Here is a 12,532-nt window from a genome sequence, read left to right as displayed (position 1 = left end):
CCCTCTCTTTGCTATAGGCCTTCAGTTTAGTAACAAGCAGTGCCAGAAGTATTAAAACTCCATGGAGGAGTGGGTGCTGTGTCCATCAATGAACTCAGAGAAATTAATTTTACAGTAAGTACGAAAATCCTATTTTCTCTTGCGTTCATTGACGGACACAGCTCTCCAGTTATTCAGACCCACAGGGACGTCCCCAAGCAGTGCCAAACATGAGGGATGGGACAACAAAAAATCCCAAGGCTAAACACAATAGCCAACCAGGTAAACAGGAGCTCAAAAAAAAACAACTGGAGCCCAACCTGAACAATACACCCCCATAGAGGAAACAGACACTCTAAACAGCAGCCTGCAAAATGTTGTGGCCAAAGGAAGCATCCGCAGATGCCAACACATGCACTTTGTAGAATTTGGTGAAAGTGTGCACCGACGACTAAGAGGCCCCCTTGTAAACCTGCGCCACTGGCGTCTGATGACAGAAGGCCCAAGAAGAACTAAGCACCCGAGTAGAGTGCGCTATTAAAGGGAAAGGAGGAACCTGACCCTTGATAGAATAGGCCTGAATCATCATCTGTCTGATCCATCTGGAAATGGTCACAGAAGAAGCAGACAGCCCTTTTCTTGGCCCATCCATGATCACAAACAGTGAGTCTGACCTCCGAAAAGACTCAGTGGCTGCCAAATACACCCAAATCGCCCGAACCACATCCAGGGTATGCAACGCAAATTCCTTAGGATTGGGACACAGGGAAGGCAACACAATCCCACAGCGGTAGAGGAGACCATACCAGTGGGGTCAGATGTCAAACCCCTTGAATAAAAGGTGTGAGGTGTGGAGCATGAGGGTGGCTAGTAGTGTATTTTTTTTTTTTCCCTCTCGCAGCTGGGGCAATGCTTGTCCCATGCTACAGCCAGGACAAATCATCATCACTATCACTGGAGGTTGCTGAGAGGGAATTGTGGATAGTGGGATTGAGGTAGAAAGGGGGACATAGGAGGAGCAGGAAAAGGGATTGCTGTTTCCTGATGACTAGCATTCTGGTGATGTTCCCATTGAGCTGGGTGGTGAGAAGTCAGATGTGACTTCATACACATGGTTGCCAAATGACTGATGGTATTGCCACACTTGATATGCTGGAGGTAGAGATTGAAAATAACAACAGAGCAGTCTGCTGCACATTTGCTGAAAAAGGCCCACACAGGCAGGGCTCGAGTCCTGCAGAACGCATGGGGACGGCGTTCCCGTACTTTTTCCACAGCAGGAACGCCGTTCCCATTGGCAGCCACATCCTGCAGGCAGGGCTGGTGTCAAGGGGGAACCACAATCCCCCGCTGTGCAGCTATTTAGAAAGAAAAATGTCTCTGGGCCCCCTGTGTTTAGTGGGAGCGGGAACAGTAAGTGGACTATTTTATCAGTTTCGGGTGGGCGGATTAATCCGCCGCAGCGCGCTACACGACTCAAGCCTGGTCACCAGCCTCTTCAATGTGAATAGAATGTGACAGGCTGGGAACGCTGCGGCAGATTAATCCGCCTAATCAAAACTGATAAAATAGTCCACTTACTGTTCCCGCTCCCACTGAACACAGGTGGCCCGGAGACATTTTTTTTTTCTAAATAGCTGCACTGGTGGGGAATTGTCTAAGTGGTGGACAGGATTTGGGAGTCCCAGCCCGCTCTACCTGCCCCCCCCCCCCAGTTCCCCATCTCAGTGGTGCCCACAAGGAAGGGAGAGAACCAGAAGTACCGGCAATGCTCAGCTGGTCTCCGGGCTCCCAGCTCCAGGAGGAACCACCTACAGGACAAACCTGCACCCAGGCTGCAGGTAGAAGACAGCGTCCAAGCCAGGTACTTGGGGGGGGGGGGGTAGGGGGACTAACAGTGCTGCATTTGAATTGTTGTCTTACTGGCGGTTCACATATATGCGATAACAGACATTGCATGTGATGCGCAGCATACTGCTGTGCAAATCACATGCAATGTGTGTGCGATGCAAATTCAGCCAAACAGATTGTATGGCTGAATTTGCATCGCATTCGGACACAACTCACACAGGACCCTTTTTTGGGTCTGCACCAGGATCGGATTGCATGGATGTTCACACCCATGCGATCCAATTCATGTTGGAACTGACAGTTCTCACTGCGATATACGTACTGATCTGGGGGTGTCCTTAACCTTGTATTGACACCCCCCAGTGTGAACTGCCTGCGAGTTGAATGCAATGCGGGAACCTGCAGTGGATTTTTAGGGTTCCCGTATAGCATATATGTGAACTGGGACTAATACCAAGCACGTTTGGAGTGACACATCTGAGGGGCATTGCTGTAAATTAGGGTACACTAGTGTTGCCCTCTGAGGAGTGAACCACAATGGATCACTTTTCAGAGGGTTTCTGCCAGGTGGCAAAGAAGCATTATGATGACTCCTCACCATCTAATTTAATCCTTAAAAACCTGCACCACCTACAAAGGTTCCCCCTTATATCAGGACCCCCCCCCCCTCCATTTACTCTGCAAGAGGTGGTCTCTGGTCACCAGAGTCCCCCCTACATCAGAGTTCCCGGTATTTCCCTTTAAATCAGTCTGCAGGATTTCCCCTTACAGTGCAAGGGGGAACTCTGTAGATGCTGATGTGAAGGGAAGCTCTGATGTAGAGGGCAATGCTGCAGACCCTGATGTAAGTGGGAACTCTGATGTAAAGGGAAATGCAGTGGACTCTGATAAAAGGTGGTCTCTAGTAACCAGAGCCCTCCCCCTCCCCCTTTATATCAGAGTTCCCCTTTAGAGCATGATCTGCAGAATTCCTCTTTATGTCAGAGTTCCCTTGTAATGTAAGGGGGAATCCGGCAGACTCTGATGTAAGGAGGAACTCTTTGCTGGCTGGGTTATATTAACCTGACCTTTGTGTAAATGCAGAAATATGGCTTTTGACTTTTGTTTAACTTAAACACATTGCTAATAGCACTATCTACATGTTTATAGCTTAAAATATTGATATTTGCACTGTTTACCACAGAATACAGGCATTTTAGGTACTTTTTTGCAATGTCGGGGGGGGATCTTCGGTGAGTTCCCACACTTTGTTTCCCAGGACTTGATCCCTGCACACAGGTAAACTCTGGAGAGTGAGCTGACGGACAACAGTCCCTTGCAACTGGGAAGCTCTGCCATCCTGTGGAACAGGAAGGCTGATCCCTCCACTTCTCTGCAAGCTGCCCTTGGAGGACACCCTGCCTCACTTGGGTTGTCCCTCACATTTCTCCTTTGTGCTTTTAGTACAGTTAGAGATATCATCATCATCCCATCTCTCCTGTGGAAACATCAATACCAACTGAATCTCCCTGCCTGGCCTTGGCTTCTGTTATTCTTTTCCTCAACCTCAGAGCCCATTCATTTCTGCGCAGTGTGAAAGTACACCCGTCACCAAGCACCTCCAAGACTCCCTCCAACACTAACATGGCCCCTCCCTCCCCTACAAACACAATCAATCTGCAGCACAGATTCTATATCCCCATGACTCTATAATCTTATCGCTACACCTATCTGTCACCGGGGCTCTGTAACGCTAAGATCCCACCCTCTGAGCACTGACACTGCATATCCTGTCGCTGCACAACCCGTCACCTTCATACCATTGACACTACATGTCCTGTCACCTAGTTTAGTTCACCCTGCAGCAATGAGATTGCACCTGTTGTCACCTCATAGCACTTACAATGCATTATTAACAAACATAACCACGCTTAAACACAAAAATAAATAATCGCAAAGCTGCAGCTAGAAGTGGGAAACACCAAAAATGCAAATAACAGTAATGTAGTTGCGCTACTAGTGATGTATGTTAATAAAACATATATATATGTGCTATAAATTTATCAATATAGCATAGGTTCACAACTTTATAAACAGGGAGCTGTAAACCCTTATGCATACTATGTGATACAATGAATGTATAGCGACATACAAAATAATGTGCACATGTCTAAATATATAAATAAAGAAAAAAGAAAAGTCCAAAAAGCAGTGGAAATTGGATGTGAAAGAAAGTTGAAGTCCTCCACCAAAATTCAATGAATCTTCCTCCACAATGTGTTTGTGCCAAAGACAAGCTATTGCGCTTACCAGATGGAATATAAGATATAGCCTTTCAAGGAATTCCTGAAGGACCCAGATCTCAAACCAGCTCAAATGGGTAACATACAAGTCTCCACACTGTGCAAAACAGGACGCTAGGTACTGTGGCTTTCCAGGGCAGCTCAGACAGGCAGCAATTTCCCCCGCAGTATCACCATATAAAAATAAGGGCCACCATAGTGAAGTACGTAGCAAACAATGTATTTATTATGCACACAAGGTAAAAAACTCACATAACAGCCCCCATCACCCTGTAGTACTGGCACTGCATATCCTGTCACCCAGCTCTACTGACCAGTGTTAATTTCGTCGACTAAAACCGACTAAAACGTTTTCGTCGACTAACACAATTCAGATGACTAAAATACGACTAAAACTAAAATGGCATTTTAGTCTTAAGACTAAAATACGACTAAAACTAAAATGGCATTTTAGTCAAAAGACTATAACTAAAACTAAATCGAAATTTGCTGCCAAAAATTAACACTGGTGCATGCTCAAAGCATAAATAATAACATATTAGATTTTTCACTCCAGGACCAGCAGTAGTATATAATGAGTTTGGAAATTGTAGAGAAATGCTTAAATAATGCATTACAAATTACAATTGAACTACACCCATTCGATTATAGAGGACTAAAATGAGTTTTAGTCGACTAAAATGTAGGGTGTTTTAGTCGACTAAAATATACTGGAGTTTTAGTCGACTAAATACGACTAAAACTAAAACACTTGCAGAAGACTAAAATAGGACTAAAACTAAAATGCCATTTTAGTCCTAAGACTAAGACTAAAACTAAATTGAAATTTGCTGCCAAAATTAACACTGCTACTGACCCTACAGCAATGACATTGCACTCTCCTGTCATCTCACAGCACTGACTCTGCATCTCCTGTCACTCCGCTCCACTTGCCCTGCAGTAATGATGATGCACACCCCATCACTTTCTAGTACTGACATCACTTGTCCTGCCACCCTGTAATGCTGACATCACACCCCCATTCCCAGTCACCCCACAGTACTAACACTGCATCGCCCATCACACATTTACCCTCATCTCTCCCTGCAATACTAACAATGTTCCCCTGTGTGCTCAGACAATGCCCCCTATCCTGCAGCCTCATGTTACCCTAAAGCACTATCACTGCAATCCCTGACACCCATGTCCATTCACCCAGCACCTCCATTGCACCCTCCAGCACTGGCACTGCACCCCCATGTCTTCTAATACCAGCATCTGTCCGTTACCCAGCTCCCACAAACCCCCAGCTTCACTCAGCAACCTCATGTCACTCTTTAACACTTAAAGCGGAAGTTTACCCATAACAACTTGCTTCTTGCTGAAGGCTGCCATTCTGCTGAAGCCCAGAGCCCCCAAACAGAAGTAAATTATAAAGTGGAACTAAACCCATTGATTTAACAGTTTCAAAAAACAGTTACATTCCTAGAATTCTAGGATTGCTAACTGTCACATTTGCTTTGCGTCCTCAACCAAACTGTCAAACCGTCAAATGGCTGTTATCATATAATATAAAATGTGCAGCACCATGGCCGTGGCAGTTTAAACAGAAGCAGCTTCCATGGCTGTAAGGATAGGAGGGTTTCATTCTGCTTTAAGGCTGGCCATACACTATACAATTTTCTTGTTCAACTTTCCTTTAGATTTACCAAAACCATGTAATATAGGGTCAAACCTAAACACTTTCAATTTGTATGCAGTCAGGCAGGCCCTTGCACTAAATAGTTTAAGGTAAATCTAAAGGAAATTGAATAAGAAAATTGTACAGTGTATGGCCAGCCTAAGGGTGTCAGGAGATCACCCTCTACAATCTCAGCAGTGCCTAAAATGGAAGAGCAACTGAGCATGTGCAGAGAAGGGTAAGACAGTGTATACTGGATTTTAAACAGTATAAACATTTATTTTTAAAGTATTACATAGTTATACTTGCAAAATTGACCAGCCTAAAGTTATATAGTAGGACTTTATTTTCTGACAAAAGTTCCACTTTAAGCTGGCCATATATGGATTGCAATTTGTCCAGTTCACCAGGAACCAGCCAAGTTTTGTTCCTTGTATGGGCAGGGTGGTTGCATGGAAGTCCATCTACCGGTGTTCTGTGAAAAAACCATACCCGTGAGAAATGCATACCCTTGTCACTTCCGGTTCACCTACGTCAGCACCTAACTCATTGAACAGCTGAGGGCCTGACAAGTGCGCATGCTCAGAGGGTATGGATTTATCACGGTAGTGTGTGTAAAGCCCCGTACACACGTACCGATCGTCGGCATACAAATGTTCGTCTTTTCTCCCCGGGATGTCGGTGTCTGTTGAAAAGTGCAAAGACAGCACAAGGACAGCACAAGAATTTTGTCTGCAGACTTCAGCTGACTGCAGAAGTGATGTCATGTAATGGTTAACTTTCCCTGTGTTTTTAATTTTCTGAGCATGCCCAGTCTTGCAAATCTGCGGTCTGTCGGCCGAATTCTGTACTGACAGGCGAACAATCGTCCGTTCTGGTGTCCGCAGACAAAAATTTTCATGTTTGCACGAAAGACTTTTGTCCGCGGATTGTGCGCAGACATCTGTCGGAGGCACCATACTAACACGCGTACAATCGGCAGATCTTTCGTCCGCCGACGTTTGTATGCCGACGATCGGTACGTGTGTACGGGCCTTAACGTTACACTTGCGGCGCTTACATTAAAACAGCTGGACTGCAACATGAATCATCTCCACTCCTATCCTTGTCACTTCCCTGATCTCAGCTAATAAATGTAAAAGCGGATCACGGAGCCGAGATCTCCGTGATTTAGATTTCATACACCCGCTGCCGCTTTTACATTTACTAGCCGAGATCAGGGAAGTGCCAGGATAGGAGCGGAGATGACTCATGTTGCAGTCCAGCTGTTTTAATGTAACTGCCGCAAGTGTAACGTTACACACACTACCGTGATAAAACCATACCCTCCGTGCATGCGCACTTGTCAGGCCCTCAGCTGTTCAATGATGTATCCGGGGCTGTGAGCATGCGCACTGCTCAGCTGTTCCTGACAGGAAGTGACGTGGGTATGGATTTCTCACGGGGTATGGTTTTCTAACGTTACACCGGCTTTTCCCTACTCAATCAGCACAACATGCTAGATCCAACAAATCTGATTGGTGTGTTCTGACGGAAGAGAAGTCTCCCCACTGTCAGAATATATAATAGCTCAGCAGGGTGGATTCTCCCTTTCACATCAAGTGTGTAAATGGGGAAATCTAGTAAAAAAAAAAAAATGTAATCCAACCGACTGGTTAAATTTAATAAAAAAATGGAACATCTATGGGTTGCCTTAGACTTCATCCCCTCCTCCAGCATGCCCATGTATCATGTAACCCTGCAGCACTGACACTGCTTCCCTTATCATGCAACTCCAAACCCCCATATTTCTCTATAGAGATGATGCTTCACACCCTATCACCCAGCTGACACTGCTTCCTCTGTCAATGTATCTGCAACCAGCACCTCCTGTAATCCTTTCACTGCACATTAATCCCTAATGTGTGACACATTATTTGCACCCTGTACACTCTTCTAACAACAGGACATTGAAATGTGAGTAGCTCTGTACTCTGTGTATGTTCCGCCCACTCCTTGTGCCTTCGCAGCATTACTTCCGGGTCACTCTGTACCCATGCTTGTTTCTATTTCCGGGTTGGTCTCTGTGTGTCTGTGTGTAAGGTTCCCGAAGGATAAAACTGTGAGTAATAGAGATCAGGTGGGGAATCGTTATCCTGGCCATGTAATACACAGTGGTAATGGGGAGAGGGCACCCTTATAGGGTCACTGAACGTTAGTAGATCTACGGGCTCCACCTGTGTACTGTGCAGCTATTGTACACACAACAGCTGATGAATGCCATTGCAGCTCACACCTTCAGAATGTTACACTTATTTCATTTTAGACACTGGTATTAAAAAAAAAAAAAAATTGGTACAGAAAAAAGCATTAGTGTTTACAACCAGTTGTATTCAGCCTTTAATAGTGTATGCACCAATGTTTCTCACTCCAGCCCTCAAGTACCCCCCAGCAGGTCATGTTTTCAGGTTTTCCATTATTTTTCACAGTTGATTTGATCAGTTTCACTGCCTTAGTAATTACACAGCTGTTTCATCTGAGGGAATCCTGAAAACATGACCTGTTTGGGGTACTTGAAGGCTGGAGTGAGAAGCATTGGCGTATACAACCAATCATCATCAGCCTTTAATAGCGTATACAGCCAATCATCATCAGCCTTTAATAGCGTATACAACCAATCATCATCAGCCTTTAATAGCGTATACAACCAATCATCATCAGCCTTTAATAGCGTATACAGCCAATCATCATCAGCCTTTAATAGCGTATACAACCAATCATCATCAGCCTTTAATAGCGTATACAGCCAATTATCATCAGCCTTTAATAGCGTATACAGCCAATTATCATCAGCCTTTAATAGCGTATACAACCAATCATCATCAGCCTTTAATAGCGTATACAACCAATCATCATCAGCCTTTAATAGCGTATACAACCAATCATCATCAGCCTTTAATAGCGTATACAACCAATCATCATCAGCCTTTAATAGCGTATACAGCCAATTATCATCAGCCTTTAATAGCGTATACAGCCAATTATCATCAGCCTTTAATAGCATACACAGCCAATCATATTTAGCCTTTAATATCATACACAGCCAATCATATTCAACCTTTATCAGCTTATACAGCCAATCATATTCAGCCTTTAATAGCATATACAACCAATCATATTCAGCCTTTAGTGCCGATTCACACATATGCAATGCGGCAACCCTGCAAATCCACTGTGGGTTCTTGCATCACACTCAACTCACAGGCAGTTCACACTGCCATATGCAAATTGCTGGGGGTGTCTATACAAAGTTAACGACACCCCCAAGATCAGTTCGTATATCGAAGTGCAAACTGTCAATTCAGACAGGAATTGGATCGCATAGGCATGAAAGTCCTATGCGATCCGATTCTGGTGCGGACCAAAAAAAGGGCCCTTGTGACCTTGGTCTGTATGGCTGAATTTGCAACGCACAAACATCGCATGTGATTTGCAGAGCAGTGTGGTGCAAATTACATGCAATGTCTGACATCGCATATGTGTGAACCGGTGTTCCGTGAGAAAAACCTACCTCGTCACTTCCGGCCAGGAACAGCTGAGCAGTACAGCAGTGCGCATGCTCCCAGCCCCGGATACGTAATGAAACAGATGAGGAGCTGACTAGTGCGCATGCGCACTAGTATGAAACGATCACGGTGTACCGTGAAGAAAACTTACCCACGCCGCGGTTACATTAAAACAGCTCTGCTGCAATACGAGTCATCTCCGCTCCTGTCCCTGTCACTTCCCTGATCTGGGCTAGTAAATATAAAAGCGGCTCTCGGCTCCGTGATTTATCTTTTCATACACCCCCCGCCGCTTTTATATTTACCAGCCCAGATCAGGGAAGTGACAGGGACAGGAGCGGAGATGACTCCTATTGCAGCACAGCTGTTTTAATGTAACCGCTGCATTACATACAGTGCCGTGCACCGGAAGTGACGAGGGGTAGGTTTTTCTCACGGAACACCGGCACTTAATAGCGTACACACTCACAGCCAATCATATTCAGGCTTTATTAGCGTATGCAACCAATCATATTTAGCCTTTAATACCATATACAACCAATCATATTTAGCCTTTAATACCATATACAACCAATCATATTTAGCCTTCAATTGCATGTACAACTAATCATATTCATCCTTTAATAGCGTACACAACCAATCATGTTCAGCCTTTATTAGCGTACACAACCAATCATGTTCAGCCTTTAATAGTGTACACAACCAATCATGTTCAGCCTTTATTAGCGTACACAACCAATCAGATTCAGCCAGTGGTCAGTATGATGAAGAGCGTGAAGGAATGTGCTCATTGATCTATTATTATGTACTAAAAGGCTTTCCTCAGAAAATTGGAAGTTATGCTGCTGACCTTGCAATGGTCAGCCATAACAATATGACCAGCCACCCTCCCCCGACTAGTTTTGCCACCTCATCCCTTTAAAATTGAACACATATTAATTACACAGTTTCTTTGGCTGATTAAGGTGGTAAATAAACTCACTTGGTGCCTTATGTGCATTCAATTAGTCTCAGAACCTGTGTAAATCATATGTATTTAGGTTTTAAGGTATGAGTTGGCAACCTTACCCCCAAGGTGTGGACTCCACTAGACCTCTGAAGGCACCAATCCATCGGTAGCAAATCCTTTTAGCCCTATGACTAGAGATGGGCTCAGGCCTGTTCGAGTTCCCACGTGCAAGATCCCACCAGGAAGCCAACACTGTACTCCACTAATCACAGGCACTGAGACATTTCCCAGTCTGTGCAGCTGCACAGATCAGGAAATGTCTCAGTGCCTGTGATTAGTGGAGTACAGTGTCGGCTTCCTGGTGGGATCGGGGACGTGGGAACTCGAACATGCCTGAGCCCATCTCTACCTATAAGCTAGGTGGGTCCTTCAGATCCCACAGATGTGCAATTAGGACTGAGATCTGGAGAATTGGAAGGCCAAGTCAACACCTTGAACTCGTTGTGTTGCCTCAAACCATTCTTGAATTCATCAGACTAGACCACCTTCTTCCATTGCTCTTGTTGTCCAGTTCTGATGCTTACATACCCATTGTAGGTATTTTTGGCTGTTGATAGGTCAGCATGGATACCCCACTGGCAGTAGTGGGGCTACACAGCTCCATACAAAACAAACTGTGATGCACTGTGAGTCCTGACTCTTTTCTATCAGAACCAGCATTAGTGCCGGTTCACATTTGTGCGATGCGGGAAGGCTACAAATTTACAGCGTGTTCCCGCATCACATCCACACCCCTGGCAGTTCACACTGCCATATGCGATACGCTGGGGGTGTCAATTAAGAGTTAACGACACCCCCAGATCAGATCGCATATCGCAGTGCAATCTGAAAGTTCGCACAGAATCAGATTGCACTAGTGTGAACCACCATGCGATCTGATTCTGCTGCGGACCAAGAAAAGGGTCCTGTGCGTGTTTCAGTGCGATTGCGGTGCAAATTCAGCCTTACAAACTGTATGGCTGAATTTACACCGCACAGAGATCGCATGTAGTTTTAGGAGCAGTGCGCTCCGAATTACCTGTGATCGCACAAATGTGAACCCGGCACTTAAAGTGATTATAAAGGTTTATTTAAAAAACAAAAACAAACATGTTATACTCACCTGCAAGCCACTTGCTATGGGGGCACTGGTGCGTGCTTGCTCCCAAGCCCCGCTCTATGCGTCCCTAAGACATATCAAGCCGTGCCTTGACCCCGCTCCCCACCTTCTCCTCATTGGCTCGCTTGCTGTGGGTGTCAGCAGTAGCAGCCAATGGCTCCTGCTGCTTTGTCTCAGCCAATGAGGAGAGAGAAATCTGTGACAGCCAAGGCTCTTGTGCACATCGCTGGATGGAGTGGGAGCTCAGGTGAGTATTAGAGAAGCGGGGGGGAGGGCGGGGGGGAGCAGCGCACACAAGGTTTTACAGCCTTTACTACCAATTTACCTTTTTCAGCAATTTTAGCAACAGTAGCCCTTCTATTGGATTAGACTACACAGGCCAACCATCACTCACCGTGTCCATCAGTGGTCCTTGGCCAACCACGACTCTAAAGCTGGTTCACTGGTTTTCTTGGACCATTTTTAGTAGGTCATGAGCACTGCAGACTGGGAATATCTCACATTAGCTGCAGTTCTGGAGTTGCTATGACCCAACCGTCTACCCATTACAATTTCACTCTTGTCAAAGTCGCTCAAATCCTTACGATTGCCCATTTTTTCTGATTTACAACACATCAGCTTCAAGAACAATGTGAAAAACAAAAGAATGTGAATCAGCGCTTATGATCCAAGTGAAAAGCTGCTAGCAAAAAAGTGCAAAATATACATACACTAAAATATCAAATATACAAAAAGGATTGCAGCGCTCAAATAAAATAAAGTGCAAACATATAAAAGTGCATCAATTGTATACATTGTCCCAGTGATGGGTTGTAACACAATATAACGATTGTTCATTCAAAAATGTCAAAAGGTCAGAAATATCCCAGTGCAAATGATGAATCGTAAGAGTTCACACGTGTAGCTGTGTCCACCACCGTATAAGTGAATTTCAAAATCGCCAGAGCCAGATGCTGTCTATGTTATAGGACAGCAATAGGGTATTTGACAATAAGCCTCGTGATCTCTGGAAGTCTGGGTTCTCGGCGACATCCGGCCACGTGGACACCCTCCAGTAAATTTGTCAGCTCAGCACATCACATGAGAGTTCAAATAAAAAGGAAGAGG

Source organism: Pelophylax lessonae (assembly GCF_965119305.1).
Source record: "Pelophylax lessonae genome assembly, chromosome: 1".
Classification (NCBI taxonomy): Eukaryota; Metazoa; Chordata; class Amphibia; order Anura; family Ranidae; genus Pelophylax; species Pelophylax lessonae.
The sequence above is the reverse complement of the archived record's forward strand: the minus strand, read 5'-3'. Positions refer to the sequence as shown.